The sequence below is a fragment of the Squalius cephalus genome (assembly GCF_949319135.1).
Source record: "Squalius cephalus genome assembly, chromosome: 7".
In the NCBI taxonomy this organism is placed as follows: domain Eukaryota; kingdom Metazoa; phylum Chordata; class Actinopteri; order Cypriniformes; family Leuciscidae; genus Squalius; species Squalius cephalus.
Genome location: NC_137128.1, coordinates 44422986 through 44439906, shown reverse-complemented (window position 1 = coordinate 44439906; position 16921 = coordinate 44422986). Strand labels below are relative to the sequence as shown.

Sequence of the window (16921 nt, the reverse complement as noted above, 5' to 3'; positions counted from 1 at the left end):
AGGAAGCGGGAAAACTCTTCCCCAGATCAGGAAATGGCAGATGAGTAACATTTAAGGACAAATCCAGACACTATATGCTGGAAGTGTTTTGCCAGATTGACAGTATGGTGGTCTTATTGTGTTAATGGGGGTTTGGCTGCCAAGTCTAGAGTTAGTGTGTGTGTCTGAGGTATAGAAATGGTGTAATTGTTTTGTTTTTTTAATATATTGAGCACAAATATTTTCATGAGTGATTATCACTTCATCAGAGTGATTCATGTCTGGCTCATACTTTACACTAACTTCTAAAGAAGGAAATGGGTATAATCCTAACTATGCTGCGCAAGATGAAGCTATGACAAAATTAATGATCTAATATGAATATAAACTAGATGAAGCTTATTTTTAAGACATTTTTTGCATTGACTGTTTTTTTTTTATTCCCCCTCCCCCAAATTTTATATAATTCTATAAAACACAATCACATTATGGTGATGCAGAATGCAGTGATATTTTTCTTTTTTTAAGTGTTTATATATTATAAAAAAAAATTGAAAATGTAATGAGAATCATCATTAAAAAATAGAAATGAAAATGAAATGAGAAATTGGTATAATAACAAAAAATAATGTCATAAGGCAAAAAATATCCTATAAATAGGTTTCATGTTCTTTGGTTTTGTGGTCCAGGGTCACAAATGACAGTCACATGGGTACATTTTTGGAAATTGAGCTTTATATATAATCTGAAAGCTGAATAAATAAGCTTTCCATTGATGTCCGAGATACAACTATTTGAACATCTGGAATATGAGGATGCAAAAAATCAAAACATTGAGAAAATCGCCTTTAAAGTTGTGCATTTATGTTGGCGATTGTGCTGCATTCACTCACAAAAATAAATGTTTTATATATTTACGATAGGAAATTTACAAAATATCTTGATGGAACATGATCTTTACTTAATATCCTAATGATTTTTGGCATAAAAGAAAGATCGATAATTTTGACCCATATAATGTATTGTTGGCTATTGCCACAAATATACCCGTGCGACATGTGACTGGTGATGTGATCCAGGGTCACATTTTTTGATTAAATGGATAGACTGTGTGCCATGTCTCTGTGTGGCCCAAAAAAAACCGTCTAAACGAGTAAACACAAGTTATTATCATTTTTAATAGGAAAATTAATGCTTTTTTTAATAAGTCTGGAATTCAGTTTCTTTTCTGGAAAGCATGCTGTGATTTTTGATGTGTTCTGGTGTCTTTATCTCGACCGCTGTGTGTTTTGGAAACGGCATTATCACTCTGGTCAACTTCTTCGCTTGACCAAATGTAGATCTGGCACGTCTGAACGCCTAAAACTTCCAACAAATGATAATAAATAGATCATTATTTAAGTGAATGTCATGAAAACATGTCTAGCTAGTTTCCACCCAAACTCTCATGAAACCAATGTTACTTGAAAACTCATAATGATCCTCAGAATAGGCTTTTATTTACTTCAAGTAAAGTGTAAATTGTTTTTCCTTCTCGATTTTGGGGAGAAATATGACCTTCTTGATGGGTTTCATGAGATTTGTGTATTTTGAAATCCAGGGTAATCCAAAATGTGTCAAGATATACAAAAGAACACTGATGAACCAATAAACATTCTCTAGATTCATACGGCATATGTTATTCCCACTAATGGTTATTCGCCTCTCTGCTTTAATCGTCCTTTAGTTTCAGTACAAATAATCAAACCACAGTTTGAGTTTTCAGAGATGGATGTTTGATTAATTGGCCTGTTGAGGCGAATTGTTACCATCAGGGGTGTTCTGCTAATTAACTTTATTTACACAGACCGTTATGATGAACGCAATGGACAATTACATTTGAGACATACTTCATGCTGATTATTGAGTGTGACATTAACTGCAGTGTGTTTGATGAATTACGTTATGATGTAATTGTTGTGTATTAAGTGTTACCTCATCATCTATTTTAAATGGCTGTGATCTGATTGATTATGAGTAAAACTTTAGTGATGTAATAGTCCTTATTTCAGAGACTGTTACGCTCTTCAAAAAGGGCTTCAGTAGTTGCACATTCAACAAGTTTTTTAGTTATTAAATTATATGGATATGCTTTTATGATTAAACCATCAGCGAAGCAACATGTACATGTGTTAAAATGGTCGTGGGCTTATTATTATTTTATTTTTTTGCACTAAAATTAATTTTGTTGCACAAGCTGCAATGCACTGTAACACAGTATTGTTGGTTGAACTTAAGTTGCCCGGTTGCATTCATTTTGAGTTCATTGCAATACATTTTCTTTTAGTTAATACAATGAAGGAGATAGAGTACATTTAATAAATAGAAAACATTGCTATCTGAACCACATGAATTAACAGTTAATTTGACAAAGATGTAATAAATCATGAAAATAAGGTTTTACAGTGCAAAACTATGTCGATAAAAAACTATTGCGAAATGACGCCGTTTCCATTAACCGATGTTATGCGACTAAAACTTAATTTTTTCCTCTCTTGATAAGTCATGCCAAAAATCATAGCAACGGACGTTGGTCGGTTTATGTATCTCAGCCACTGCACTGGCCTTTATTATTAATCAAAGGAGATGTATGCGTGTTATCCAATCATTAATGGCAAGGAAAGACCCGTATAATGTGAGCGGCACATATGAGGTGTTTCTGGGTGTTTCTCCCTCATTTCTGAGGTCTTGATTGTGGCATTTATTTGAGGTTTAGAATCCAGTATTTCTGTAATTATTTTGTCTTTTATGAATTTAACGAGAACTCTGTCTCGTATTCTGTCCAAACACACCGCGTCATTACGTCAGGTGACCTGTACATGCGCAAAAACTGTTTCCATTGCAGTTTTGTGAAATATTTATTTTTCACATTGCCTGAAAAACCTCCTCATGCGAGCGTAAAAACTTTTTTGCGATAAATGGGAGTTTTGGCTCAATCGACGTGTTTCCATTGGGCGTATTTTCAATTCGCAATTTCAATTTGCGCAATTTGAAGGATAATTGAAACGCGGCTATTGGAAGGTTTTTAGGCCCTGCTGAAATAGTAAGTTCTTGTAAAACATACTCCAATTGTTTTATTTACAAAAATATTTTTTTACAGTGTAGGCTATACATATTTTTGTCCAGATGCCGCAAATGACTACCCTGGTAATCCAGAGTTCTCGCGAGAGCACAAGTTGAATTTGCTCAGCGAGTTACTCTGGCGTCGAGTAATGATGCTCATTAAATATGCCCTTGTATCCGAGCTGCACCAATCACATCGGGTTATCTGATATAGGCGGGCCAGAGGCGAGCTAAACAGAAGACGACAGCGCTGTGACGTCGAAGTCATTTGTAAACATTGCAAGATGGCTATGGATGAACACACGTTGTTTGAAACGGCTTTGGCCGCTACAATGAACGAGTTAGACTTGGCTTTTTATCTAAAAGAGGAACAGAAGACGGCGCTCGAATCGTTCCATTGCAAGAAGGGCGTTTTTGCTGTTTCGCAGACCGGATACGGCAAGAATCTAATCTACCAGTTAGCTCCGCTGTTAGCTCAGCGTATGGGGCTTGTTGTGATTGGTCGTAGTGTTATCCAATTGCTTGCAATGAGATTTTCAAATGCATGCTTGGTGCCGCCCCTCGAGCAGGCCGATTTTCACTAGTCAACGCCAGACCATTAATCTTTCAGATTTAGGTCTGGATTTCCAGGCTAGCAAATGACTAGCATGTAGTGAATCATGTTTGATGGCTGTGATGTAAAGTCTAAGCCTACCAGCTTGTCAGGTCTTCATAAGAAAGCAAAACAAACATTTTCCCTGGAAAGAGAGTGAATATCTGTTTCTTTTCATCCGTCACAACATTGGTCATCTCACATCTTATCTCATCTTATCTCTACTTGGCAAAGACAGATTGTTTAACAGGAAACCGCATGTTGACATGTCAGTTCATAGTTTCTAAGAAGCGTGTGTCTGTGTAATCTGATGAATTGTCTTTGCGGTAGTCTGATATTATCAGATTGATAACAAGTATGACAGGATGCAATATTCTCAAGAATAAACAAACGTTTGTGTTGTGATTGAAGATCACAGCTGATAATGATCATAATCATAAACGGATAATGATCCTGTCAGCCTCATGCTGTTTCTACATAAAGGCTCCTGTGGTGTGTGTGTGTATATAGGTGTATAATGAGATGTGTCAACTGCTAGAAATGTAAATGTGAGAGCCACAAAGGAACTGCACATCGTATTGCATGTCTACATACAAAAGTCTGGTGTCTGTATTTTTTATTTTTTTATGTTTATGAAAGTTAAAATGGTTGTGGGCTTATTATTATAAATTTTGTATTTTTTTTGCACTAAAATTAATTTTGTTGCACAAGCTGCAGTGCTTACTTACACTGTAAAAAAATAGTAAAAAAAATAAATAAATAAAATAAATAAAATAAATAAATAAATATATATATATATATATATATATATATATATATATATATATATATATATATATATATATATATATATATATATATATAATTTTTTTTTTATTTTTTTTTTATTATTATTATTTATTTTTTTGTATTTTTTTTAAAAACTCTGATACTTTTTTTTAACAGGATTTTTTGATTAATAGACATTTCTAAAGAACAGCATTTATTTGAAATAGAAATCGTTTGTAACATTATAAATGTCTTTACTGTCACTTGATCAATTTAATGCATCTTTGCTGGAAAAAAAGTATTAAAAAGTATTAATTTCATAAAAAAAAAAAAAAAAAAAAAAAATCACACTGACTGACCCCAAACTTTCAAATGGTAGTATAACTACTTGGCTCATGACTGTTTTGAATCTTTGTGTTTTTATTATGTGAACCTATTTTGCACTGATGTCAGACTTATTGTTCATAATTTGTGAATAATCTGATCTTTTGGTTTGTGTCCATCAAGTTCCAAATTAAACTGGTAATATATTTAACTCACTGTATTACACAAACATGGTTATTTAATACATAAACCATTTTGTGTAGTGTGTTGTAGTGCCAAAACCAACTATGTTGTGATTTTACACTGTTACCATGATATGTTATTCATTTAGTTTTGCACATTCAGTTCCGCCCACCCATAAAGTCACATTTTCTGTTGTCAACTTCAACACGCCCAGCTGTAATTTATATGACTGTGTGTGAGCAAAGTTTTCTACTGGCAATTGCAAATGATTTGAAAACATAAAGTGTGACAAACTACCTGTTTCCTGAGCAAGTCTCTATCAGCTCTGGACAGGGTCTCACTTTCCCACCGTTTGAATTGAAGTTAGAAACTTTCCACTGATGGAGAAAAGTCAGGAAACCTTAGTTAGTCACTCTATACTTTCTGCTAATGTGCAATTTCCAGGAAATGTACTGAAACTTGAATTCTTGAAAACTTTTTGAATTTCCATGACTTTTCCACATTAAAAAAAAAACAACAACTTCCATTTTTTTCTGGAAGCATTTCACTTTCCATAGAGATTTCACTCACAAAGAGGATCTTTATATCCGAAACCTTGTTAAATGCTGATCATAACTAGACTCTAGTAGTGTAAGAACACTCTTATTAATTTTACAGCAATCAAATCTTTCTCGTTTTCTGTCCTGTCATTCACACACCGTTTGTCAAATACTATAAAACACATCAGCTTTGTGTCAGAGCCATCAACCACACGGTGAAAGGTGAAGCCACTTAATGTGTAATAAATTCTGATGAAGCGTGACACCTACTTTACGCTCTTCATTGAAAAGAACAGGCGCGTAAGGCTTTGGGCACTTCAGCGGTTTGGGTGAAGGCCTGGCACCGGTCGGGTCCACCATGGGGCAGATAGTTGGCGGGAGGGGGGCAGGAACACACTCCAAAGATCAGGCTGGGATTAGCTCTAATGCGGCCTGCTTTATCTAGCGTCACGTGGGCTAACACCTGGGATTGGCTCGCGGGGTGTGGAAGCAGCCGGCCAGGCTAATCTCACTGTCGCCTCATCCGTTGGAGACACACACACACACACACACACACACACACACACACACACACACACACACACACACACACACTGGTTCATTATCTTTGTGGGGACTCGCCATAACTGTATGTTCTCTCCCTTTATACTAACCCGACCCCTAAACCTACACATCTCACACACACACACACACACACACACACACACACACACTAACCCGACCTCTAAACCTACACAACACACACACACACTAACCCGACCCCTAAACCTACCCATCTCACACACACACACACTAACCCGACCCCTAAACCTACCCATCACACACACTAACCCGACCCGTAAACCTACCCATCACACTCACACACACACACACACACACTAACCCAACCCCTAAACCTACCTATCACACACACTAACCTGACCCCTAAACCTACCCATCACACACACACTAACCCGACCCCTAAACCTACCCATCACACACACACACACACTAACCCGACCCCTAAACCTACCCATCACACACACACACACTAACCTGACCACTAAACCTACCCATCACACACACACACACACACACACACACACCAACCCAACACCTAAACCTACACATCACACATAACTTTCTGCATTTTTACATTTTCAAAAAAAATCATTTTGTATGATTTTTAAGTTTGTTTCCTCACAGTGACACGAGTCCCCATGAGTCTGTGTGCATTCAGGCTGAAGCCCCCACTGGGATAGAAAAACATGTACACACACACGCACGCACGCACGCACGCACACATTCTTGCTAAGTTAAGATATACTAAAAAAGTACTTGTCTTTATGCCACTGTTTAACTTATATGTGTGTTATTTTGTTTCTTTCTTATTGTTTTGAATTTTAGAATGTTTGTTGGTTGTTATATTTCTTAGGTCTGCACTAATATATATATATATATATATATATATATATATATATATATATATATATATATATATATATATATATATATATATTATTTATTTTTTTTGATATAAGAATATTATATAAATGTGCATATATAATAATAATAATAATATATATATAAATGCATATTATGCATATTTATTGTGTGTGTATGTGTGCTATATATATATATATATATATATATATATATATATAATATATATATATATACATACATACACCACACACACACACACACACACACACACACACACACACACACACACACACACACACACACACACACACACACACACACACACACACACACACACACACACACACACACACACACACACTATATCTATACAGTAAAAAAATTAAACAAATAATAAACACAAATTTAGACATAAATATAAATCTGTGTTTTCACTGAACTTGGCAGAGAAAGGCTGGACCTTGTCATTGATACTTTTACTTTCTGAGGTGTTTCCTATTTGGCTTTGGTTAAGTTTACTTTATGCACTGTTGTGTAGTTTTATTTATTTTTTGGGTGAGCAGGCGCTGTGTAGTTTGTGTGTTTTCTATGTGTAAGCTGTGGTTTATTTAAAGACAATCCACAGTTTCGTTGCAGGCTATTTAAAGTATTGGTATTAGTAGCTCATCTATATATAACAAATCTGAGTACGACTTCTCTGAATCTCTGGATTTAAACAGAACATTCTTGGCCATATTGGGTCTAAAGATCCCAATCAAATGTAAATGAATCTACTAAAATCTTATATTTCAGCGATGACCCATAACACTAAAATTCCATGTTTACTAATATTTTAATCTTTGATCTTTACGCTGTCATACAAGACGTGTATTCGGACACTTAATTTCTGAATGAATTGCATTAGATAAAATATCAAAGCAAGTGTCATTTATTATTTTACATTTTACAAAAATGACAGATGCACTGTTGAAAAGAGTATTTTCTGTGGTTATAGTGAATGATGTTAATGTGATACGCCTGTGGTTCCTCTGCTTGTCAACTGGAGAACTGACTTCATAAATCCACTAAAAATCACTTTAAAAAAATTAAGAAAAGTGAAGTTAGTGAATAGAAGTGATCCTGCCGCATTTAAGACACTTGCTTTGATATTTTGTTCTCTATTGTAATGACATTAAGACATTTTTAAGTGCGATTTGTGTGTTCAAAAGTGTTTTGGGGGCTGCTGTGTATGAAATGCTTGCAGCAGTTGTAGTGGGTCACTCACAAATATGCCAGTGGTTGCATAACTTGACTACATAATCAACTATTTCAACATCTATTGTTGAAACGTTTTGCTAGTCTCTGTATTTAATTTCTGAATTCGCATTTAAACACAGGAGCAGTTAGCATGCAAAGTTATCAGATATTATGCCAATGCGTCCTTTCATCTGCTGAACCTAAATTGCATATAAGCTAAACATGATGTCACATTTGGGCTCATTTTCAAAATAAGCTATAAACATTGACAAAGTCTCTGAGCATCTGCTCACAGAAATCGCATGTTTACTGGAAGTGTTAGTCGACAGCTGTGAAAGACACCATTTAGCATTTAGTTTGTGTATTTGGAGGTTAGCCAGTCCATGTGCGGATGCTATGTCTGAAATACAACAGCTGTCACGTACTGAACCTGTGAATGAGTGTGAAATCTGAATATAACCCTGGAACTAACACACCTTATTATTACTCTACGCTGAACGAGGCATATCCGTATGAAGAGGTCGAAACGTGCGTTGGTCACATGCTTTTATTTCAATGTTAAAATGTACTTTATAGATGCCAGAGTTGTGCACCATTCAGAACTGAATTGAGGATGCCACTTAAATTCCAACTAACTTAATTTTTTTACAATGCGATTTGAATGTAAGTATAATTCAAATCCATTGAAGTGTAAAGATATTCATATGATTCTAATTGAACTAGAACAGCAACGTTTGTTAAATTTTAAATGTTGGGTTGACAGATAGATGGATGTATGGAGATGGATGGATGGATGGATGGATGGATGGATGGATGGAGGGAAAGATGGATGGATGGATGGATGGATGGATGGAGGGAAAGATGGATGGATGGATGGATGGATGGATGGAGGGAAAGATGGATGGATGGATGGATGGATGGATGGAGGGAAAGATATAGATAGATGGATGGATAGATGGGATGGATGGATGGATGGATGGATGGATGGATGGAGGGAAAGATAGATGGATGGATGGATGGATGGATGGATGGATGGATGGATGGATGGAGGGAAAGATATAGATAGATGGATGGATAGATGGGATGGATGGAGGGATGGATGGATGGATGGATGGAGGGAAAGATGGATGGATGGATGGATGGATGGATGGAGGGAAAGATGAATGGAGGGATGGATGGATGGATGGAGGGAAAGATATAGATGGATGGATGGAGGGAAAGATGGATGGAGGGAAAGATAGATGGATGGATGGATGGATGGATGTAGGGAAAGATAGATGGATAGATGGATGGAGGGGAAGATGGATGGATGGATGGATGGATGGAGGGAAAGATATAGATAGATGGATGGATAGATGGGATGGATGGATGGATGGATGGAGAGAAAGATGGATGGATGGATGGATGGATGGATGAGGGAAAGATGGATGGATTTATGAATGGATAGATAGATAGATAGATAGATAGATAGATAGATAGATAGATAGAGAGATAGAGAGAGAGAGAGAGAGAGAGAGAGAGAGAGAGAGAGAGAGAGATTAACTTCAGTGTGGAAGAGCACTTCATTTCACAGAATGCATTACCTGTGTTGAATTTCTTTGAATTCCAATTCAGTGAAATACTCTTCCTATCATTCGAATTCAAATTGAAATGCAATTTCCTGTTTGTTGTGGCTAATTCAAATGCACAAGATTTTGCACAACCCTGACAGATACTTCAGCAGTAAAAGTGCACAATGCTGATGGTTTGTTTCTCAGTTAATACACATGCTCCAGAACATTACACCAATGTGCTTAATATGCAGGTGATACAAATTCCAATTTAAATGAAACCACATATGTAAATTTTACTCCTCCCAAAATGTTAAAAAGTAAATGTTTGAGTGCATTATAAGGCTATATGACGTTACAGCCGTATACAACGCTACTGCAACATGCATTGCCGCTGATGAGTATAGCTGAGTATCCCTCCAGCAAGCCATCGCACAAACTAATGCAAACAAATTTATATTCAAATTCATATTGGTTTTGCGTAGTGTATGTGGCCAAGTGTAAATCGTTGTAAATCAGGTTGGTATCTGATCAGTAGAAATGCATGAAGTGACCAGCTGTAAACAGGCCCTGAGAATTTCTGTGATGTTCGGTGATACACAATGGTGCATGCTAACATCTCCTTGAAATCTGATTCACAGTCCTCAATGTTTTGCTAGTTTTTACGTCATTTTGCCTGTCCTGCATCTTTAAGAACTTTTAGCATTTTCTGTACAGATTTTGGGAAAAAAAAGTCAGCAGACTTCATTGGGATGGAATGGCTTTATAGAATGAAAAATGTGTTAAAATGTGGGACAGTTCAGCCAAAAATGTAATTTACTCACTCTCTTGTTGCTCCAAACATTTATGAACACAAGATATTTAACAAAAAAAAATCCTTTTAATGGAATTATTTTCTGTTCAGCAGAAAAAAAGTACGTCAAACTAGTTTGGAAGGGCATGATGGTTTTATTGTTTGGTGAACTTTCCATTTTAAGACAGCTAAGAATACCACACTCCTATTGGTATCTGTCCTGTATCTTTAAGGCATTTTTTTTACATTTTTCATGCAGATTTTGGGAGGAAAGTCTGAAGAATTCAGTGGAGTGAAATTACACAATGTAAAATGTGTTAAAATGTGTGATGTTTCACCCAAATATGTCATTATATACTAACCCTCATGTTTCAAATCTATATGGACACAAAATATGAAATTCAATGGGTTCCAATATTGTTTTTACACCGCCTTCCAAATATATTCTTTTCTATTCAGCAGAGGAAAACTCATACAAGTTTGGAACGACATGAGAGTGAATATTTATTATTGTTTTGTTGTTTTGTTTTTGGGGTAAACTTTCCATTTTGAGACCTGAGAATGCTGCTACACTCCTATTGGCACCTGAAAGCATATTCAGTTTTCACATTTTGTTTACTAAATAAGCACAGAAAGGACAGGGGATATGGAGTAGTTTGTGAATGACAGGCATCTCAGTCCTAGCTCTGCAGACCCAGTTTCCATGTGGGCTCAGCCATGAAGTCAACAGTTTGGTTCAGAGGTTTGATTTGTGGTTCCACTGAGGATTTACAGCGGCAGGAATTTGATATCATCATATAACCGAGCTTCCCAAGGTTGGAGGGGTCATTTCACCCGCTCTGTGTGAACGCTGCGTCTTTTAGAGGGTATTTCCTGCCATCTTTCACCCCAGTTATTATTTGTGGGTGGTTGTAAAAATGTACCTCATTTAGGGAAAGTCTGGAACATCTGACAGGAATAAAAAGCCCAGATGCACGATGGAGAGACATGCACATGTGCGTCGCTCTAGTGATCAATAGCCGGAAAAGGACGTGACCTTTACATATCACATCCTGATTAATGCACACTAAACCGCAATGTATTCAACATTGTTTTAATCACGTATGCATGATTTAGAACTTCCAGAGTTGTTTTATTTTTTGTTTGACAACAGCTGTGTTATCAGATATTACAAATGGATAGTCAAATCTGTAAACCGTAAATCAGTTGCATCGTGGAATTTTACGGTCTGGATGCAATGCCACGAATGTTTGCTTTCGCAAGCCAAAGCCGAGGTTAGCCTCAATCCAGACAGTTCTGCGTGCCGAAGAGCAGATCGTACTTAAATAAAACCCTGGTGCTATTGTGCGTGATGGCGTTTTAAAAGTCCTGATGATTAGCGACTGGCACACTTCAATGCAGCTTACTCTGAGCGTGTCGGAGCAGGACAGGCAGAAAAAACAAACGCACCCATTCAAGAGCTTCTATCTGGAAAAATGTGCAGGGATCAAAACGAGATGTCAAAAAGCTCAGGTTCGTGTTTTGAATGCATAACGCTGCACCTGCAAAGCGGATTTGGAGAGTTCCCCCTGAGGTCGAAGGAAAGAGTGTGGGCGAAAGCATCGATTTTTACAGCGTGTTCCTTCATCAGGCTTGCAAACTAAGCCCGGTTGAATCCCAGGTTATGGGAGTTGAAAGGCTCAAGTGAATATAAGCTTAACCTGCCATGGCATTGCCACCTCAAAATGCACCAGATCCCACTGACGATTATGATCAGGTCAACGTTACGGGTCAACTGCCATGTACCAGCCTGGCTAAATTAACAATCACAATGTTTAAAAATAATAATCCTAAAGATTTGTGTTATTACAACCATTTTCAGATCATTATTGTTCACTTATGGCAGTGGTGCAGTAGATTTTGTCGAGTCAGATTACATGTATTTATACGATATGCTCTATACAATACAACACTACAGTCCAGGCATAATACTAAGATCATCTAACAAGTTTCTTCCAACTATTCCCCGTGCGCATCTCAAATTGACGGGTGATCATGCTTTATCTGTCGCTGGTCCAAGATTGTGGAATAATCTGCCATTGGATGTTAGATCTTCCTTGACTCTTGATGTTTTTAAGGGCCGCTTAAAATCTTATTTGTTTTCTTTGGCGTTTTAGCACATTAGTAGATGGATTTTTTTATGTTTTCTCTTGTTGTTTTTGTAATGTACAGCACTTTGGAACTACTGTGGTAGCCTGTAACGTGCTATATAAATAAATGAATGGATGAATACAGATTGTTTCAAAGCAGCTTCACAGTAATAAACAGGGACATATCAGCTTCAATGATGCAAACTAGAGCAGCACGACTGAATTGTTAAAAGATCGCAATCTCGATTCAAACACCCACGCGATCTCATTCCTAAATGACAACGATTTGTCTGTCTATTAAACCTTTGACATAATCACACCGGAGCATCAAATCTATGTTCGCGCTGCCGCTGACCCAGAGAGAAGTTATCATTTATGAAACAGCTTCACAAACAGTCTTTTCAATTACACTGTATCCTTATTTCTGTGTTACAAATATTCAAATTATCACAGAAGTACTGGGATAAAAGTTTATAGCTTGTATATAATCACTGATGTCTAAATCAGTGGTCTCAAACCGGTTCCACGGAGGGCCTAGTGTATGCAGGTTTTCTCTTTTACCTTGAACCAAACTGATTAAGTAGGTCACTAATTGGTTAAGATCTCCCCTCACCTGGTAGTCTAGGTCTTAATTGGGCACTAATTGAAGGGAAAGACCAAAAACCTGCATACACTAGGCCCTCCGTGGAACCGGTTTGAGAACTCTGGTCTAAATAGATCAAATCCTTTTGAAAGTAACTTGGCGCTTCAAACAAAGATTACATCGTTACACCAGTAGGTGGCGACAAGGGACTTAAAAATGTATGTCATTAAATCATTCATTAAAGAGATTCGATCAAAAACGTTGATTCATCCAGTAATGAAACAAGTGAAGTGCTTATGATTGAGTCATTGAATCCATTCAGTCAAACTGTTTAAAAATAAATAAATAATGTGATACTCAATTTATGCAGAAATGTGCGGCTCCAATGCAAACTTCATCAGAGACTAAACAACAGTGGTGTCATTAGTAGCTCAAGTCAGTTCAGTATTGATTCAGTCCCGTTCAATAACTGTGTTAATAAGTTAATTAATCACAAAGCAAGTTTAGTTCAGTTATAAAAAGCTTTACAGAAGACAATAGAGTCGTTATTCAGCTCGAGTCGGTTCAATGTTGATTCAATTCAGTTCAATAACTGTGTAAAGTTCAATTCAGCTATATATCTGCTCTACTGAAGGCAATAGTGTCATAGTCAATTCAATTCAAGTTTCCTTCTCATCCAAAAGCATATTACTGAATATTAAATGTCTTGGTTTCCAGCACAAGACTAAATGCTGATTAACCCAAAGGGAGTCCCTGAATACTCAACAGATACTCTTTGAAAACTTCTAACCTGGTTTACATCGAACTACCCATAAATACCTCTATATCTGCCCCTAAAGAGATCCACTGTGTAAAGGTCTGGGTTAAAAAAAAAGACTGTGTCAAGCTTGTTGAACTCAAATGGACTGTAAGTGATGTATGGTGGCCTGAAGGTCTAGGAACAGGAATCAAAGGTTCTCCTAGGGGACTCCTAGGCTTTTTTTTTGTGGTCTAATGTAAAAAAAACACCAAACAAGGATTTCCTTTCACTATCTATTGCATCTGATAAAACACTGTGAGATTTCCAGCCCCTATCGAGAGACACATGCAGATGTCTCGGTAATCTTCGAGAGAATACAACTTCCACAAGTACGGAAAACTTCAGCATCTTGATTCGATTAATGAAACAACCTGTTTACTAATCTTGATGTATGCGCTCTGGCACAGTTGTGCTCTCTGAATCTGTGGCGATCTGCAGTGTTTAACACCCCGGCTGTAAGTGGCAGCTTATGCTGACAAAAGAAGATGTGTCCTTACCAAGTGGCCAGCTAAGCCAGACTTATCAGGATGGCGTTGCGTTGGCTTGACCTCAGGCAACAGGTGGGGAGGGCAAATCCCTCATGGAGGCAGGATTGGAGATGCTAGTGTGTGTTTTCCATTCACGCTGTACATCCATGTAATCAGTCGATCGCGGGTTGGTTTGTGTGGATATTAAGTACTATACCAGTGTCTTAGAGATTCCTTCTCATGATGACTTCTCCTCCAGGATATATGTTTACACTAACATTTCTTCCGGCCACTCTGGAGGTGGGCTCGGAATTTCCTCATCCTTTGACATAGTCGGTTACGCAAGTCTGAGACTAGTTGATCGTGACTTATATCAGTTTTGGAAATTGATTCAGGAGTCCTGTCCGGTTTTTAGGATTCCAGATCTGAAACACAATTCCACATTGGCAAAGTCAACACTGTGCACTTGGTACGACAAAGAAAGCAGCAGAAATTTGCATTTTTTGGGGGGGGATTTTGTAGAACAAAACCCTGAAATGTATCAAACATAACACATACTCAAAACAACCTTATGTACCTAATTTAAAACAAATAAAACAAAAAACTACAAAAAAACAAACAGGTGGAGTAAAACAGATACACAGAAAAACCTGAAATACATCAGGCTTCATACAATCAAACCTGTAAGTTATTTATAAAACAATTTAAGAGCACGTGGAATAAAAAAAAGTTCATGTCTTTTTGTTTTAGTCCAGGGAACAACAAATTCCCAAGCCAGGGAAGCAGGTGGATGTGTTTGCTCTAATGCAAAACCTTGCATTTTAAGCCTTCTCTTATATCAATGAAGTATAAGTTAAAGTAGTCCAATCTATTAAAAAACGACCATTTCACCAAACATTTGTGTGTTCTATGTCCATTACACTTAGTGGAGTATCATAGTGTTTGCTTAGCAACATGCAAACTCTATCAAAGTCAATCGTGAGTCAAGTCTCCCATGCAGAGGGCTATTTGTAAAGTGCACAGAGTTTGTCCCTATGCAGAGCATTTCAAATCAATCCCTTATGATGTTCCTCTCGGTTACGATGCCTATGTAGACAACACGGCAGCCAAGGTTTTGCAACAGAGCTGTTAAGTGAAGCCAGGAAATTTAAGTAAACCTTTAAGGGTCTCTCACCGTCCGTCATATGGTTTAGACCAAGCCTTTGACTTGTTTTATGACAAAATGTTTTTTTTTTTTGTTTGAAAGTTCTCAGAATTTATTTAGCCTGAAATGAATTGTCAAAATTGAATGTTTTTCTCACTTTTCCGCTTTCCTCAACATTCCTGTTTAAACCGTAACTTTATAAGTGACTGCAAATTCTAATTAAATATGATCGCAGTGCAGTTTGTCTTAAAATTGTAAGGTACTTAAACTAAGCTTATTCCTTCCAGACTTACCATGTGCCATATGAAGCTTACAGGCTGTCCAAATCCTGGTTTGGATGTCCTCTCATACAGAGTCTTTCGTGCGTAAGATCCCTCTGTGCGTGTGTGTGAGAGCAGGAGTTTGCGTGTGTATGTTTTTTAGGGGTGTGCACATGGCGAACTCTCCTCGGTCCCTGTCAGTCTTTCTCCTCCCAGTGTGTGTGTGAGACTCCTCCTCTACCAACACACTGATCACTGGATGGGTCGGATTACCGTAGACTTTAATCGCTTCTTGGATCTCCCCCTCTCTTGCTGGACGGGGCCGGAGGATGCTCACAACCAGGGCACAATGAACAAGGGCTGTAAACACCAAGTGCACACCACATGCTTGACACCTGTGATGTGGGACAAGCCATATAATTCACACTTAACCTGCCAGACAGGCTTCAGAAAGTGTCACTAACTCTTGTCTGTCTATCTCTGGCTCCGAACCAGACTTCTAATCTTTAATTAATGCCATTTAATTATTGTTTTGTCTCTTGTGGATGCATTGCAAGAGATACAAAGAATGCAAGCTGCTCTGTGAAGGCAATTAAATCAAGTTGCTATAAAAAATGTATATATATAATGACCAGGAGCATGCTAAGATGCAAGTTATAAGAAGTGCAAATAGTCAAACTTGTTTCAGTAACTGCCCACTATTGCTCAGATATTTTACCTTTAGTACAAATAGCATTTAACTTCTATTTAAACTCCATTGCATCTATCAGTATTTGCACGTAGCTTAAACAAGATGCTATTTATACTTGGTGCAAACAGAATCTACCACTATTTGTACTCAATGTAATTAGCTACTGTCCATAATTGTCATCATAGCAGTTCATTTCCCCTAATCCCCATTAGGGGATTATTTTCCCCCTCAGAAAATCAATGAAAATGTGAAAATATTATTATTTAATAACAATATAATTTATTACAGTTTACAATTAACAATTAACAATATCATTTATTTACTATATAGTGTGAATTGAAGGTTATATCAATAATT

General features: G+C 37.1%; 1 protein-coding gene and 1 long non-coding RNA gene across 4 annotated transcripts in view; one reads left to right on the top strand and one right to left on the bottom strand.

The window, feature by feature from the left end:
* LOC307161909 (uncharacterized protein) overlaps window positions 1-16127 on the bottom strand; it is a 26908-nt gene extending 10781 nt beyond the window's left edge. Inside the window, exons 1-2 of the mRNA XM_079876861.1 lie at window positions 15907-16127; window positions 14500-14894 (exon numbers count right to left, since the gene is read on the bottom strand). The gene's annotated coding sequence lies outside the window, so the exon portion shown is untranslated. The remainder of the gene's footprint in view (window positions 1-14499; window positions 14895-15906) is intronic.
* LOC307161910 overlaps window positions 1-16921 on the top strand; it is a 62210-nt gene that overhangs the window by 19206 nt on the left and 26083 nt on the right. The window lies entirely within an intron of this gene.